Here is an 18206-nt window from a genome sequence, read left to right as displayed (position 1 = left end):
CACAATATTAGTCCGTGCAACTTTTGACATGGTTGTCATAAACCAAAACGAGCTTTTTATATTTTATAGTAAATTTATTTACATAGTTGGCATCACTGTGCCTATGTGATTGCTGTTACTGATATTATAGTACTAATTACTATAAAAATGACACTCCTGGCTATAATTATTTTACTATGCAATTCTAGTTTCAAATACTACATATTTTTCTATCAGTGTACGAATGCATAAACGTATGTGTAGTTGGCATTACTGTGTCTATACGGTTGCTATTACTAATATAGTAATAATTACTGTAAAAATGATACTCCTGGCTATAATTATTTTACTATGCGATTATAGTTTCAAACACTACATATTTTTCTATCACAGAAATGTTTTAAATGAGATTGGATTAGATGCGCATTTCAGTTATGATTCATTTATTAACCGCGGCATGAAAGATGCATGACGCTAATAGAGAAGCGCTATTATTTATGTTCGAGCTGCTAAACGACAAAGGGCTATATAGTTGGTTTACGCGCTTGCAATATGCACGCGATATGCGCGATGTTTATCCACGGGTATAAAATAAAGAGCTTCGCGGGCGTTTTACTTAACTTTCCGTAGCTAAATAGCGCCTAAACTAGGCAACAGATAGTAACTGAAATTAAGTTGCCAAAAAGAACAGAAATCTTCAATATTTCCGACGGAACGTTCGACGATCGACGAAAACATTTTCTCCTAGGACAATTTTACTCGGGCGACAGATCGGAAACGCTCAAAATGGTGTCGAAATGTGGCCATCGAGTGAAATGTTCCTCGGAGAAGATTTTGGAACGCAACCCCACCCTCGGAAAGGATTTCTGTATACTGAGACAAACATATTCTTGACGCATTTCTATTTCTCACAACCTCAACTAATGCAATATCAAAGTAAAATCAACAATTCTTATTCTCCTTTATCGAATTAAAAAAAGATTCAATATATTGCGACAAGTGTAACTTATGTAAATGTAAGTTTCTTGGGTTTAGAATAAATTTCCCCACCCATCTTGGATCTAAATGCACGTTTCTAAACTCATTTAAAAAAGAACCGACGAAGAAAGAAGTTGGCATATTCCTTTATTTAGCAAATACAACGTTTCGACTCTACTTTTGGATCCTTTTCAAGTTAGACTGCAAATCAACAACAGAGTCACACCATAGAAATACAAGTACATACGAACACTGTGAATGTCCTCCGTTTTACTTGATAACTAATGTATAATTTAATTTCGTGTGTTCGTTGATTTGCAGTATAAATTGCAGTAAGATTTGCAGTACTTGAAAAGGACCCAAAAATAGGGTCGAAACGTTGTATTTGCTAAATAAAGGAATATGCCAGTTCGGTTGGCTACGAGTTCCCTGTTTTAATTTTTAAAAAAGAATGTTTGCATTCTGCCCGTCGCTGTACATTATATTATATTTTACGCACAAATGCCCGACCCTGGAGGATACCTTGGAAAGGAGGCGGAAAGAACTAGCGAAAGTGCAATCGAACCTGAAACGACCGCCGGTTAAATTGCCGAAATAAGTTTCGAAATGTTTCGACGGGTATCGGAAATGATCGAAACAGGGCGAATCGCGGCAAAAAGCGTAATCGATGCAGCTGATTGCGCAACGATGATGCGATAACGAGTGTATACCGAGGATACCATACTAAAGCGCCCCGTTATTAAATATTCCGACAAACCGCGGATATCTGGAAACGTTCGAGACTGAGTACCGCGATGTAGAAACACGTACGAAAAGTCCGAGTCCCCCGTACACGCAAATGACGCCGTGTCTCTCCCCTTTTTGTTTTCCACGCGACTATTTTCTCGCTACCGTTCGTGCCTCGCTTACTTTGTACCCCCGGTCGCTCGTGGGGAAGACGTTAGCGGCGATCCTTCTAAAATTAATTTCCACAGGATCAGCGGTCCCCGATATTATCTAGTCGGTGCTCTAGACAAGTTTCATTTAAATATCCGCTCGACACGGCGCGCTTCGCCTGACAGATAAGAGATAATAGGATTCTTGTTACATATTACGAGAAAGCGTATTTAACACGTGTCGTAGGACCTCGAGCCTTTGGTTACGAGTTGGACGCGAAATTATATGCCGGTGTACGGTGACGGACAGAATGGCGGTGACATTTGTTTTCTTTTAATGAGGAATATTAGGTTTGTTTTCTGTTCCTGCACTGGCGAACTGGTGCAATAAATTAGAGTAAGACACGTGTGTATTTTCTCATTCTAGCTTGCTGCACTGGTTCACCAGTGCAGGAACAGAAAACAAACCTATTGTAATTCGATGGCCGTTCCGAGACCGCATTGCAAGTGCGTTTCCGATTATATCCCGAGTCGAAATTTTGGTACTATTTTGATACTTTTAAAGATAATTCACGCCTAATTAGCTGATCCTTTCATGACATTCTATTTCTTACTCCTCCCTTGAATCTTTAATTCTGAAAATTTACTTTAGCTCCTACTTAAAAAAAACCTACTTTAATGCTAAATTGGCAAATGTAGAAATTTCCGATGCTATCAGTTTTAAGTAGGAGTAAATTTTGCTCTGGCAGTTCGACCTCTTTGACTGTCTCAGGTCCTGCTATATAATAGAATTAAAGGTCCAACAGAGGGTCCAAATTTCGACTCGGGATTTCTCAAGTAAAATTTTCCTCGTAGAAAACGTTTTGGAACGTAAATCTGAGTCTAAGTGCGCGTTCCTAAACTCATTTAAAAAAATGTCGCAACCATCACTGTACGCACAACTGCGAAAATGTTCCTTCGGAGAACCAAGTGCAAATCGAAACAGTTAAGAATCCCGCTTGATAACGAGGCCTATCGAGGCATTAAAAAAAATCACCGAAGCGGCACTTTGTCCCAAAAGACCGTTCAGATAGAAATTAAAATGACGTTTCGAAAAATACGTTACGCTGTTAAATTTGTGGCGTTTAATTCGACTGTCGTTATTAATTTAATTAAACACTGGAGTTAAAAGAAGCCACAAAATGGGTTGGAAAAAAGGTTTTTTAACTAGAATCTGTGACAAAATAAATTGTACTACACGCGATTTAATTAAAAACTAATAACGTATCAAGTAGGGGCAGTGACGACTCAGTCGAGTCAAATTCAACGCTACAAATTTAACAGGGTGATATTAAGGCAGGCGCGACGGCGGCCAAAATTGAAATACATCGGGTATCGTAGACACAAAATAATATTTAGGGAAAACCTAAGTGTGTCCGCTCGCGCGAACGTCTCGCCCGCCGGTGATCTCGCGTCGCGCGACAACTCGGGGTCATATTTCATTTTGAATTCCCGCGACCTGTATCTCATAAATTATGCAGTACCGGTGGGAGTCCGTGATAAAAACCTATTTGTCGAAGTTGCACGGCCGCGCGCAAAATGCACACGATCGCCCGGCGTCGCGTAAGCCGCGGCAAGTTGGATGCGTCGCGGCGGCGCAATTATTTTGGATCTTGGACGACGGAGGGCGAAATGGCGTCCTCCTCCGTAGAAGCCGTTAATCGATGCGGCAATTACCGCGCCAACAAAATCGCGTCGGTTCTTATTATCTCCGATTGGACCGCCGGAGACAATTCGATCGCGTAACGACGCACAGAAGTTTAACAATCTATCCGACGTTGATCGACGACGGGTCTCTCGGCCTCAATAGACTGTTTATAAGCGCGCTTTGAAATACGTTAAATGTTAATGCCGCGCCAGCGTCGCGTGCGGCAGCGGAAGTTTAAGAGAAACTTGCCGCGACAAACTCCCGCGGTTATCACGAAGACACCACTTTGCCGTTTACGCCGCGGCCGTAATTATTTCTGCAATTCTATTTTCAGTAATTCTCCGTTAATTGCAATTATTTCCTCAGCCCCTGTGTATTTCCCGCCCCCCCCCCACCCGCACCCTCCCCCAAAAATAAACATTCCGAAATTACGTCGTTACAGTTAATGAGTTAAGCTACTGCAGTCAGATCCAAAGCTGCATTTACATAGATTTACATGACTATTGCGAGCGATTACGCGGTTATTCGCGCGGCGATGAGTTTTCGCTTTTCAGTTAACATCGCCGTTTGTCGCGCGCGATAATTAAACGTAAACGTTATCCGTTCTTTTTCTTTTTTTCCCCCCCCCCTTCGCGCCGCGATATTGCAACTGGCCCGACGCGTCTCGCCAAAGGGGATGTGGACCCGCGCGCGCGACGAAGGAAACGGAATCACCCTTGAAATTTGCTTTGATTGCGCGCCATCGCCGCACGTCACGACGACGCTGCGTTACTGTTTATTGTTACTTCGCTTTCGCCCCGGCCTTTCCGCCGCGCGTCGTTAAAAGAATCGTTGTTACGTCTCTCTAACGGACCACCCTCTCCCTCCTCTTTCTTCGTTCTTGCCACCTTTTCGCAACTTACGTAACGCGATCGAACGTTAGCTCGGCGACGGTCATCGCGCTTCTGCGCTTTTCCCGCGCGGACGCGACGCAACGCCTTCTTCAGCGTAAAGCGTACACAAGTTAAAAGACCCCCCCTTGGGAGAAAATCAACTGTGAATCGCGTCGGTACAGTTGGAAGACTCGTAAAAAAATGATAGCGGAAAGTCCCCTATTATGAGATAGGATCCTGATACGCGATAGCGGGGCTTCTGTTAAATTATTATAATAGGCATTGTCAGAGTCGATTCCGTTTAGTGGAAAATTCATTGCTAGATTGTGTAATCGTTGCGGAAAAAGATTTGTCATTGAATTTGGGCGTTGAAAACCTGCTGTCTCATATTAGAAACTTATCTCATAATAGCCCACACAACACAAAAGCTTGCAACAACATTGCGTATTGCAGTGTAATGTTACATCGATATTGCAGAGACATTACATTACATTATTATTTTAATAACGTTGTAGCAATATTATTTTCAAATATTGATACAATTATGTTTGTAATATTGTTTCCTCATCTCACTTTTATGGCTTACTACACAGTAAAAAATAAAATGTTAATGTTAACATTTTTTTACACGTCCCAAAAAGGCCACTCTAAATTTTAAGTTAAAATAACATTTATCGCGTGTGTTACCTTTTGACAAATTATAAATGTTAATTAATCACCACTGTACTTCACATTTATGTTCATGTTCTTTCAATCTTGAGTGTGATGTAATAAAGACAGACGGGATAAGTAAACTGTACGAATAGTTACAAATCAGAATAGTTGAAATGATATTTAAGAAATGTCGATATTACATGTTTTGGTTGATTTTGTGAAATAGTTGTGTTAAAAGAACTCAAAATAATATTCAGTTTTTAACTGACATACATAAAGTGTCAAGTTTTTATGCAAACATAAATATAACACATAAAAGCGTTACGAAAATAATCACATGTACGTTTTATGTTAATTTTACATCGAAGTAAAAATCAAATCTTGGTAACACAAGAAAATTTTTACATTTAAACGCACGACTTTTTACTGTGTAGAAATGACGAAACGCGCACCTCGCGCGCGCAATTTGTAGTTGAATGTTGTATATTTTTTAAGAATTGGTACACACGCAAAGAAGTAATAGTATGCGCAATGCCAATTTAAAATAAAAAGTAACTTATCACTCACTGATAGGATTCGCAACAGCCGAGTTGTATGTACATCGCTAACTATGTATGTATGGTAAACTGTAAAAATACAAATATGCATATGATTATTATAGAATAATTATAAAATCGAAATTATTATTTATACTTTATACTTTTTTAAATACGTATTTATTTAAATAATTATATGGAATACTGAAAAAGTCATCCTTTTACATATAAACTCACAAAACTTTATACGTATGCTTTTGTCTCTAACACTTATTCGAATCATTTGACTAAATAAAATTAAAACACAAAACAGATGCTTTATTTTGCACAAGTAGCATACAACATAAAAATGTAACATACCTCACCAATTCTCCGACGTTGCCCGATGCCTCCGTGGCCTGCTCCTCCTCTCAGATTTCCTTGTTGCACTCACCAACACTCACTCGCAAAAATCATCGATCGCGCGAAATTTCCGGCACTCCCGTGCGCGATGTGAAATACCGCGAAACGCACGAAATATTATTAACAAATATCCGAAGAATGGATGAATCACTTTTGAATTGCCGATATAGAACACAACGCGAGCATCGGAAGCGTAATCTGCGGTAAAGGAGTAGTTATTAGTCTGCAACGAAACGATATTTCGCAATCTTTGTTATTCGATCTAATCCTCGAAATAAATTACGCGAGCGAAATTTCCAGCGATAAATACTTGTTATTAATTGCAACATTGCGATAAGCGACCTTCTTTATTTCCTGCCCGTTCGAGTTGCGAAGAACGACAGAGCGAGTTACAGCGCGAGCACCGAAGTCGCACAAATTTCTCTCTTTTCCCGAAAATGGAACAGAATACACGAGACCGATAGATAATTAAAAGCGCGGTGCGTAAACGAGACGTAGCCGCGACAAAGTACCACGGTTTACAGTCGTATTTTAGATGAGTTAGTCCCGTGAAACATGTACGTACACGTTGATAAAGAGCTGTCGCCTTAACGTACAATTCGTTTCCTATTACACGTTGTAGAAACTTAATAAAAAATCGAGGAACCTTACTTGTTACTAATAAAGGTGTGCAAATCAACAGTGTTTCATCCCTGCATTCGTCGCGATCGAGTCCGATAACGCAAAGTAATACCACGGAGACCGATAACGGAAAAGTATAATATCACGCACGGAGCGACTCCCAGCCACTGCTTGCCGGCACGACGTTCGGCGAGCGAGTGAGAGCGGGGCGACCTTCAGGTAAACTTTGGCCCGCGCGACGTCGTACGATGCAGCGTCGACTGAAAAACAACAAAAAAACGTTGAGATTCGTTGGCTCGCCTACGTAATGGAACATTCCGTACTTATTGTTAGTATTTTTATATTATTTTGTTCCGTGACTGTTACTATAATACGTTTTGCGTATCATTTTGCGGACTTATTGGTATTGAATTATTGTACATTAACGACTCATTCTGTTCAATCAAGAAAATGTTTCGAAATAAAACTCGTTGTTACTTAAATTCTAATTACTAAGATTAGAGATTTGACCACAATAGTTGGTGTGTACAAATGTGTATTTCTAAATAGCAAATCTTCATTTACTATAAATCTAAAAGAGAAGTGAAGCGCACCGCGCTTCGAGAAAACCAATTGGCCTCGCGGAAAAGAGGCCTCAACTATTTGATATTAACGACATTCGCGCTTTAACATCTCTTTTTTAGAAAGGGATTTGCATTATTTTATATATATATATATATACATATATATATATAATATTGTTAGGTCCTATGCTCATTTGTAAAATCCGGAATTTGTCCATAATTGTTTTTCTTTAATTTCAAAGAATTTAAAGGACTCAGAGCCGTGACAGGGTGGCAGTGTCTAAATATTCTGTTCTAAGTTTTTATTCTATTCTAAGTATTTAGACACCGCCACCCTGTCACGGCTCTGAATCCTTTAAATTCTTTGAAATTTGTGTTTAACACATATGAGCCATACTAATTTATTTGTTTTTCTTTATATATTAATATGAATGTACACAAAGTATTATTGCATACATTATACATATATTATATTGCTATGTTGATATTACATTGCAATATTTCTAAAGGCTGACATTTTACCGTTGCTGCAAGATTGCAGCAGTGTTGCTGAAACCTTGCTGTGCTGTATGGGCGAAGACTCGCCTCTAGTAACGCGTGCAAAGTTAAAGCCGACATCCGTACACGCGCGAATATTCGCAAGGAGGGAGGAATTCGCGAACTGTACACCTAATACGTCCATAAATATTACGCAGTTTAGTAATGATCACGAACAGCTGGACGGTCAATATTAGTCCGCGAGATCATTACATTTGAATGCTGTGGATTACATGTGACTCCGAATAAACCGCCAGATGGAATAATCTCATGAATTAATACCGTCCGTCCGTCCCCTCGCGGCCGTTATTGGTGTTTGTTTATTTATATTGATATACACATCGCGCCGACTATAGCGACAGGCCCCAGCTAACAAGACAACGTCGAAATGACGTGAAAAATACGTGATTTTCATGACAATAACGTCACGTGACTTAAATGGTACGTACTTTTGACGTCGTTTTAAATACTAAAATAGTACGTCACTACTGTTACGTCAAAAAGACGTACCATTAACGTCAAAGATCTATCTTCGACGTTAGTGTTTATTGTCTAACGACCGAAGAAACTTGAAAATTAAGGCAAAACGATTACACGGGGATTTCGTAAGGATATCAAAATTATTTCAAAGACACTGTTCCCACGATTATATCAAGTGGTCACCCCCTTATCCAGGCCTGTACGTAGGACCGTGAGCTGGACCGATGAGAGAAAAGTTGTGCGTGCGGTAGTGCTGGGGCGCTGCCCAGAATAATGGCGGACTACCGTACCGTGATCGGCACCGCAAAGATCAAAGGGGCCGGCAGAGAGTGGACCCGCTGGTAGTACCACGGCGACGGGAGTCTCCGCGATGCTCGCGTGTCTACCGGGCATAACGGAGGCTGCGAGCCTCCTGCGCGCGCGGCGCGCAAAAATTTCCAACCCAGGGAGAGGAGACCCCCGGCCCCGTCATAATTTGCCGAGGCCGAACCGTAAGCGTTAGAGCCTTTACCGGCTCCTCGTTAGCGGATACGCCGGCGGTGAGGGGAGGCCGAGCTCCTTCGGTGTATTTCGGTGACCCGTGAAGCAAGTGGACTATTTCTGCGAGCGCGCCGGATACCCCGGCCCCGCGATAAGGTCGATACAGCTACCTCGTTACTTTCCCGTCGTAATCGTAATAAAACCTCCGCCGTCGGCGAACTCTGTTCCCCTGTAACTACGTTAATTGGCCTACGAATAGCTCGCGCGGGCCGCATGACCCGACCACCTAACGGGTGTCTCCTTCACGTGGCGCGCGATAGTTCACTGAACGGCGCGCGGGCCCGCCCCCCTCCCCCCGCCCCTCGCCCTCTCTCCCCGTGATAGATTCTTGTTAAATATTTATCGCTATTAATTACGCGAGCGCACGAGATGCACGGCGCAGCCGCCGTAACTAGACGAGGGTTCACAGTCAGCGCTCAAGTGCAACCTTCCTTCCTTCTTCTTTTTTTTTCTCTCCGGATATTTGCGGCCGCGTATTTCTACTCCGTGGGGTCTGGACTGCCGCGGGTGGACTCATTACGAATATCATTTGCTATGCAGTTACGACGTTCCTGTTTTTTTTTTTTTATATTTCGAAGCTTCCCCGCTAGGAATCGCCGATGGCCATCCATCCGAATTTAGGCGCGTGTAGAACACATATGCATTTTCCACGTGTGTATGTAGAAAATGTATAAAGTGGTAAGGCATCGGTGAGTCCTCGTGTACATTGCGCTTTTATTACATAGCCGATAGCAATCAGCTCAGATTATCCTTTAAACCGAGCGTCTCCCCGGCAGAGGTGCTCTGCGCTATTAGTAATCAGGCAGTTCCTTGCTGCGTGAAAGCCGCGAAAGTATCTTTTACCAATGCCCTTCTTCCGCGAGTACCAGCCGAAAGGCTGAGAGGAGAGGAAAATTAGAGGCCGACGCGCGAGCCCCGGGGATCCCGCGGCTCCTCGCCGGCGAACTCATCGCTCCGCGTTTATTAACGTCTCCCCGCGCACTTTGTCGTACGCGTCGACTCGTCCTCCCGTCTCGGAGAAAGAGCCGGCGGAGCTCTCTCGCTCAGGTCGCGCGGTCCACGGAGCCGCATGGCGCGCAAAGAAAGAAGCGAAGCCGTCGCGGCCGGGAGCGGGGCGCGGGACGGTGGCGGGACAGGGAGAAAGAGACGAGGGACGCTTTACGAGAGCCGGCGGTGACGCGGGGGTCAGGCGGGGGAGGGATCGGGACCCACGGGAGGAAAGGAGGAAGGTCGGACGCGAAGGGGAGGACGCGGCACGCAGCGGGAGAGTGACGCGGCGGAGGAGAAGGAAAAAAGACGCGTCGTCGTCGTCGCCGTCGTCGTCCGAATGAACGCGCGTCGGAGATCCGTGCGCGACGCTCGCGTCCGTCGGCTACCATCTAGCCCACAACTCGTGAAAGCCTAACGAACTCCGCGCGCGTTTTCTCCTTCCCCGCCTCTCGCCACCCTTCTCTCTCTCTCCTGCTCCACCGGCCGCGTGGAATTCTTTTTTACGACGGTCCCCGCGGCGCGGCCCGAGACTCTCCAGGGAGGCACCTGCCGCGGAGCGGGCGAAGCGGTGTACGCATCGCGGTCGCACGGCTCCGGCGTTTTTCCGCGCGCGGCGCACGGTCTCGCGGCGAGCGACGCGACCCAATTGGCAGCGTGAAAGATACGCGGCGAATCACGCAGCGCTCCGGATAAAAAGGCGAAAAGGAGAAAGAAACGGGATTATAGCACCGGACTTTCTTCTCGCCGGCTCTCGTGAAACTCGTTCGCCGCGCGTCGTTCACCGTTCGCGGCCGCGTAATGAGCAGACATGAGACGCCGCCCGGCGACGGTTGGGGACGCGACTTGCTCCTGTACGCTTCTCGCTATCGTTATCTCGTAATTTAGCACGTCGATCCGCGTACAGTTAATTATAACGTCGACGCGGGCGCCGGTTCCCCATCGATAAGAGCGAGGCCGCCTAAGATAACAATATCCTCTTTCCGCGTCGAAGCAGGCCGCATTCCCCTCCTTCCCCCCCCCCCGTGAAAAAAATTTCTCACACACCTGCACAGGTCGACGGGTCTCTTCTTACCTGCGTACACACGTGAATTTCCTGTGTCGCGTGATCGCCGCAGAAACATCTGCGAGATGTCTGCCGGAATGTTACGCGGGACGCTCCTCGCTCGCCATAACTCACGTCCTTTGTCAGAAATCCCGCTGCCTAGCGCGAGAAGCGGCGGATATCCGTAGTTAATTCACTGCATTTGCGCGAGATTACGTTACACGTATGGAGGAAGGTGACGAATCGTTTGTCACGGGGAAACGGGCGACCAGCCGTTCTTAAACTCATTCTACAATAGATGCGAAACGCAAGACGCTAAGCCGCAACGCGAGAGATCGACCAATCGCAGTCAAATATGAGAAGAACCGATCGACTGTCATTGGCCGGTTTCCTGCGTTGCGGCTAAGCGTCTTGCGTTTGCGTCCATTGTAGAATAAGCTTAAAGCGGGGAGCACACACTTTTGCATGAGTGCATAAGCATATGCATAACGAATTTGATTGGCCTATAAGCAAATGCACAAGGAAATGGACCAATCAAATTCATTAAGCATATGTTTATGCACTTATGCGAAAGTGTGTGCTCCCCGCTTTACGCGTCAATTCGAGCATTTCGACCGACAAATTCTTTTAGTCGCAAACCGCGGTTTACCCTCCGAAGACGAACGCACGTACACGTGAAACGCGCGCGCTTGGTCCCAATTGCGCATTAATTCTTTAACGCGCGTTACTTAATGCGGCACGTAACGAAAGTTCCCAGACACTCCGCCGCGGTAAATTATTAAGCCGAGAATCCAGGAACTTTCGTTACGTACTGCATAAGTAAAGCTTATCAGAAAAATAATCGCTCTTGTGCGGTACGTTGACTCGCACCTCGGGTCGTATTGTCCAAAAGCGTCTATGCTTAAACAATCGAGTGATTTTTGTCCATCCCCAATTATTACCGAATCAGTGCGCTTCGAGTGTCCCGACGCTACCGTTTCCCGTTGAGAAAAATTTCAAGTGTTCAACGCTTGAAGGAGTTTAAGCGCCTGGTTTGGGATTCGGCGTTTAATCAAGATTAAGCAAATTTCGTCGCGAGGCAGTCGCGAGCCGCGTGCGCCAATGGCGACGTCAAAGGTCTCGTTGCGAGCACAGATGGATCATTTGCGTAATTCATTTATCTTGCAAGATAACACGTTAATCTGTTCATTAGCCGAGAGCACCGGAGTGAGCTGTTACGAGAAAGCGGCGACGGGTCCGAAGATGCTTCCCCCGTTCATCGATCACGATCGCGATATCGACAGCTCGTAGCCGCCACGGTACCATTTCCTCCTCCTCTCGCCGCGCCGGGGGTCTTTTTCGCGATTGCCGTGAAAGCCTCGGCGAAATAGCATCGCGCTCTCGTCCGACGAGAAACCGTCTAAAGCCAGCGGCACACGACCGCTTTGCCCACCGGACGCGGGAGCCAATCAGGAGTACCGTAAGTCAGCTGTTCCAAAACTCTGCGCCCTTATTGGCTCCTGCGGGGAACCCAGTCGGCAAGGTAGTACACCGCTGGCTTAACACGGTAAAATCTAGCGGGGCTTCGAGACGTCGTATGGGCGATATTGTTTAATCGCGATCTCGCGGCGATTAGCGATGCTGACGACACGACGAGCGCGCCTTATCTCCGATCACCGTCGCTCAGATATCGCGCTTTGTTCCGGCTCTCCGTGCCTCTACAAGCCACGCTTAAAGGCACGCGATGTATTCCAAGCGCGAGGCGAGCCTCTCCCAAACCTGCGCTTGGTCCAAATGCACCTCTTGCGTCACACGCGCGGGTCGTTATCAGTACTTTCTTCCCGACGCGCGCAATGCTCGCGCGTCGATACTCGCCTCCGATATTGCAGCTAACATTACCGATACCCGACATTGTCGATATTGCAATCCTATTTGTAACCCGCGTGCGCGCGGGGCTGACTAATGCAGCGCGATGCGAGATAGAAATGCACCTATACACACGTCACGTATACGCGTACGCTCTCGCGTGTACACATTTTCGCCGGCCGGAATCATGCCGGCGCGCTTAATCGTGAATAATCTGTTTCGCGAAAATAGAAACGTCTACGTTTTCTACCTCGGCTATATCGCGCTCGGCGAAGTGAATTTTCTTCCCTCGGGTTTCCACAGCGCGGCAGCGTCTACCTTATTCATGCCTCGCGAAACGTGCATGCGACGCGCAGGCAGCTGCGATTTTTTTTACGTTTTCTCATATTAATCGCGATCGAGTCCGCGAGGTCGCGACGGAAATCGGGCGCGCCGCCGCGCCGCAGCGAGTCGGCGAGACGAATTCGCGTCGGCCACGTTGGCAATTACGATACCGTTAAATACGGTCTCGCTGCCGCTGCGGGGATCGTACATCATAATTTGCGGCAAATTGCGCGCTCGCACGAGGCGCGGCGTTTTCGCGGAGACGACGCTCCTCCGGACGCTCGCTGGAAGACATGGCACGTACGGCGTATAACGTTCCGGGGAACGTCGATTGATAATCTCACCGTGCTCTTCCCACCGTGGGATAAAAAATACGTCGCGCGCGTAATATCCCGCCGTTTCATTTTTCACGATCCCCCTCTGGAACGCGAGGAGAGACAGGAGCCGTCTACGCGGGGAACGCGGGACTCTATTAATTTTCGTGCGACCGCCGGCGCGAAACGGGGGCACGAATACGCGTCGCTCTTTCCACCCTGCCCGGCTCCTCGAAATAACGCGACGACTCTCCCCGCGCGCCGTTTCCCTCGAGGCGATACGTATCGACGTATGACCGTAGGGTGTCCTAACGCGGGGCCGGCCGCCCTTGCCCCGCGGCCCCGGGAGCGGGCGCGGGAACGGCGCGCGGAAGCGAGAGCGGTATAACGGCCGCGGCGCTCGCAATTTACAACGGCGCAAAACGATTTCGGCGGCGGCGAGGAGGAAGGAACGCCGGCCGACCGCCGCGTATGGATCGGGCTTTAGAGGAGTCGGCCGCGCGCGCGGGATCTCTTTGTGCTACGCGCGCGAGGGCCGGAGGGCCGGCTTCTTCCTTCTCTCCTCCGGACGGCCTCCGCTGATACCCTCGTCTCCGATCCCGACCGCCCCCTCATCGCCGCCGCGCTCCGCCGTCCCTTTCCCCGGCCCCCTCCGCGCCGCAGCGTGCCGTCCTGTCCTCACGGCGAGTCATCTCGTTTAGGTCGTGCTGGCAGTGGCGGCGGCGGCGGCAGCGGCGGCGGCGAGGAGGGCCGCGAAAAGGGGCTGGGTGATCCGGGCGGCCGAGGGGAAAGGGCCGGCGAGCCAAGGAACGAACGAGGAGAGGAACCAAGAAGAGGCGACAGGGTCGAGGGAGAGTAGCTGCGGGACAGAAGGATATATGGCTGTGTATTATGTACTTGGACCCGCGCGTTACATACTCCTTCGTCGTCGTCCACATAAAGAGCGAGAAAGAGAAGGAGAGAGAGCGCGAGAGAAAGAGGAAGAAAGAGATAGAGAGCGGGCGTGTGTGTGTGTGCGAGCGCGCGTTTACCGGTGTGTGAATGCGTGCGGGCGCGAGACGCGCGCTGCACGAGCGCCGAGGGGATTTCTTCTCTTTCTCCCTCCTCCCCTCCCTCTCTCTATCTATCTCTCTCTGTGTCTCCGTGTGCGTGCGTGTGTGTGTGTGTGTGTGTGTGTGTGTGCGAAGGCTCACTTCGCACGCGAGCGAAGCTCTAACCAGCTCGAATCGAAGACGGCGGCGGACCTGGAATCACGCGAGCCGCGTAAAAATGATCCCTCCCGGTCGTAGGGCGAGGGGACCGCCCGAGATCGCGGCGAGGAGATCTCGGGGGGGAGGGCCCGGCATAGGCGGACGAACGAGGGAGAGAGGTTCCGCGCGCAGGATATCGTCTCGATGATGAACGTCTTCGGAACGCTATTACATAATGCGTTGCGGAGGAGCACCGCTGCGCGGTTACGTGCACAATCGCGGTACTGAGGATATAATATTGACCTGAGCCCGTGGAAGATTAAATTTTCGCAGTCGGAGGGAGATTCCGTTCGCGGAGAATTCGACGATTTCAACGAATCAGCTCGTTTGTCAGAATCTTACGCGCGGAAATTATTTGTACACTCCATGCGACTCTATGCCACATTCAAAATATGTTAAAAAATAGGGAATTTGCAGCGAGTGATAAAACGCGCAATTATGGCGAGCTGTTCGCAGTTGTCTTGTGTTTAAATGTAGCTAGTCATTACGTTTCAACATAGCGATTTACTTTTCATGGAAAACGCAAATACTGTGCGGATAATTGAGGTGCGTACTGGTGAATGCAGCGTGCGATTAATTGTATAATCGTCATCTTGCGCTTTGCGACATGAAAGTGTTCGTGAAAAGGAAACTGTGGTCTGTTCTGATAAGACCGTCGACTATCTTGTAAACAGCTATTTACTGTCGCCATGGGAACTATTTTTTTATGGGATTATTACTTTTATACCTTAAAACTTTGAATTTCTAAGCTGTTACGGAAAACGTGCAATTTGTTGTCGATAACAGATTAGGTAGAAAAATATGCGATTAAAACAATTTGGCATTTCGTTCGACATTAAATTATATAAATAATTTATATAAGTAATATATTTTACTAAAAAAATTTGCATCGTCCGCAATTGGCACAAGATTTCGTTTATAATCTCCCGAACACCCAAAGTACACAAATGTATAAGATAGTAAATCATACGCGCAGTTAAAATGTAAAATTTTGTCAGTGGTGCACAAAGAGGCTTGTAGCGCTCTCTGACGGTGAGTGTGTTAACTTTATCTTCGTTCGCAACAGATAATTAAGACTTGAGTCGGTATTCGACTCAATTGGTAAACTAAAGTATTTGTATGCATAAATTAATTCCGAAAATGAAAGTTTTTTAAATAACTATATGCAATCGTATTGTAATCGTATTGCGATCCTGTATGTAATTGTATATACGATCGTTTGTACTTTGTATAAAGACATTTAAAGTGCAACTAAAAAGGTTTGCGAGTCATTCGTCATTATTTGTAATTAATTTATCATCTTTCCATCCGGCATTTAACCGGAATAGATCAATTAAACAAATTGAGTGAAGCTTATTGTCGCCAGTGGTAATTAAACAAAGGAAAAATGCTTTTAAAAGTCGACCAGACTGGCAAAAAAGTAATCTTTATTTCAGTCACCTCTGAGAAATTTTCCGTTTAGATAAATTAAACAAAGTTTTTGTAGAAAATCGTTTGTTATAAAGTGTGATTAAAAATGTTTGTAAGTAATTCCGACAGTTTTGATTAAATTTCTTAACTCGGAAGTCAGCCGAAACTTAGCTACTTCTATCGTAAGAAAAGGCGAAATTCCATCGGTAGTTTCTGCTAGTTTTCCTTCTATAGTATTGAATATATACACATGTATAATTTAAGATACGAGAAATAAAATTTCTGCCAGTTCCAGTCAAATAATATTACTCGTTTGTAACTTATCACTGGCGAGGAAAATATCAATCGTGTATATAACAAGTGCTTTCACGTCGCGCGTCGCGTCACGTACTAGAATCCAATAAGCGTACAGCTTCTCCTTAAAAGCTATAAGCTATTCCATAAATGTGTAATAAACATTGCCGCATGTAATAAACTCCGATATTGCAAGGCAGATACCACGAGAAGTTGCGGCTATACGAAATAAATTTCTTATATGTACGAAAAACACAGATTGAACATCCCGCGATCAAAAATATATGATAATCTCCTTCAGTATTACCGAATTTTCTACTGACTGTAAACCGGTATCGTTCGCATTTAATTTCCCGCAATCGATCTCATATCAAATGTGTACTTACGTTTCGTGGCGTGATTGACCGCATCTCGTAACATGATTGACCAAATCTCGTGGAATGACTGAGACTTCGTGACATTTTGTGTAACACCACGGTATTAATTACGCGCGACAGGAAAGGAGAGACGAAAAATATACGATTTCACAAAGTTACTATTCGCACTCGTCTACGCAACGCGATCGTCTAATTATTAGTTTATTAATAGTCTAAGCGTCTAAATTATTAGTTAGTTCCGTCCACGAGCGATAACACCTTTTTTTAACAATCAAACTCGGGCGAATCTCGCTCACGTTGCGCTTCAAAATTTTCATCGGTCGAGTTAAACACTTATCACATTCAGATGAAAAGCGCAAGGTAACACATGAATCGTCGGGTAAATGATAACAAAAGATTACAATATACCGACCGCTTGCCGAGAAATAATCACTCTAACGCGCCGTTTAATAATCGAAATGAAGACTTTTCTAAGCAAACGCAGCGACCAACCGACACCGAGGCAGACTGATAGCCGTTTGTCCGTGAAAGAAACGCAGCAGGTACGGCGTATCTTTCGTTACTCGTCAAAATTGTTGATATGTTTTTTCAAACCTGCGCACCGCTCGCTCACTGTTTACGTCGAGCCGCCGCGCCGCCGGCGACCGCCGCACGGTCAGAGGACGTTCATGCTTCGCAGTATCGTTCGTGCCGCCGGTACGTACGCCGCGGGGCGATGTGCGCGATCATTTTCCGCGTTAGTAAGTGACGCCGCAACCGCGCGATCGTGCCGATTGACTCGGCGAGTGCCGCGGGACCGTCGTTTTCGTTCCTCGGAAGAGACAAGCCTTTCCTACTTCGCTATTCGAGTTACATCGCGTCGTGACGTGACGCGCGCAGTGGCCGCCGGGAACGGCGCCCATGTTGTATCCATTCGAGAAGCGCCGTGGACACGCAGCGGATCGGACTCGTGCGATGCTCGTCGCGTTTCGCGGTACGCACAATCGCGGTGAGTTTACCATTGTCCAATTTAACAATCGCGCGACGTAGACTCGACGCTCGCGCGTCGGTGAGCCTCCGAGACGCGTAAGTCTGAGACATCCCGGCCGAAATCTCACGCGCGGTCGGCGTCGCTACGGCGCCGTCGTATCCTCGCGCGCCGCGAGTGTACACCGAGTTCTCCAAGTGTAATTCGTGTCGCCTCGCGCGCGCAGCAACATCCGAGTTTTCTCACGCGTGACGTGACGCGCGGCTGAGACGTTTGCGCGAAACGTTCCCGTCATTTCGCGCGACGCCACCTCGCCAGATTCGGCTAGTGTTTCCGCCGGGAGTGCCGTGTCGTCCGTCAAGCTGGTGGCAGAGAACGATCCGTAAACGCTTACGACTGGCTCAGTTGTAGACGTAGGGCTAGGCGGAGAGAGACGTAAGTCGTGAAAGGCTATTGTGTACGGCTTACGTTTCTCTCTGCCTTGCCCTACGTCTACGACTGAGACAGTCTTAAGCGTTTACGGTTTGTTCTCTGCCATCAGCCTTACTTTAACTTGCTTCGGTAATTCGCTTCTCTTTCGCGAGTGTCGCGTTGTGCCAGTGCGAATTCGAGGAGTCCGAGAGGAGGCAGCGGCCCAGGAGGAGGCATCGGGCAACGGCGGAGCAACTC

Source organism: Vollenhovia emeryi, unplaced genomic scaffold (genome assembly GCF_000949405.1).
Source record: "Vollenhovia emeryi isolate VEMERY1.0 unplaced genomic scaffold, V.emery_V1.0 DF939148.1, whole genome shotgun sequence".
Taxonomy (NCBI): Eukaryota; Metazoa; Arthropoda; class Insecta; order Hymenoptera; family Formicidae; genus Vollenhovia; species Vollenhovia emeryi.
This window is presented reverse-complemented; position numbering follows the sequence as displayed.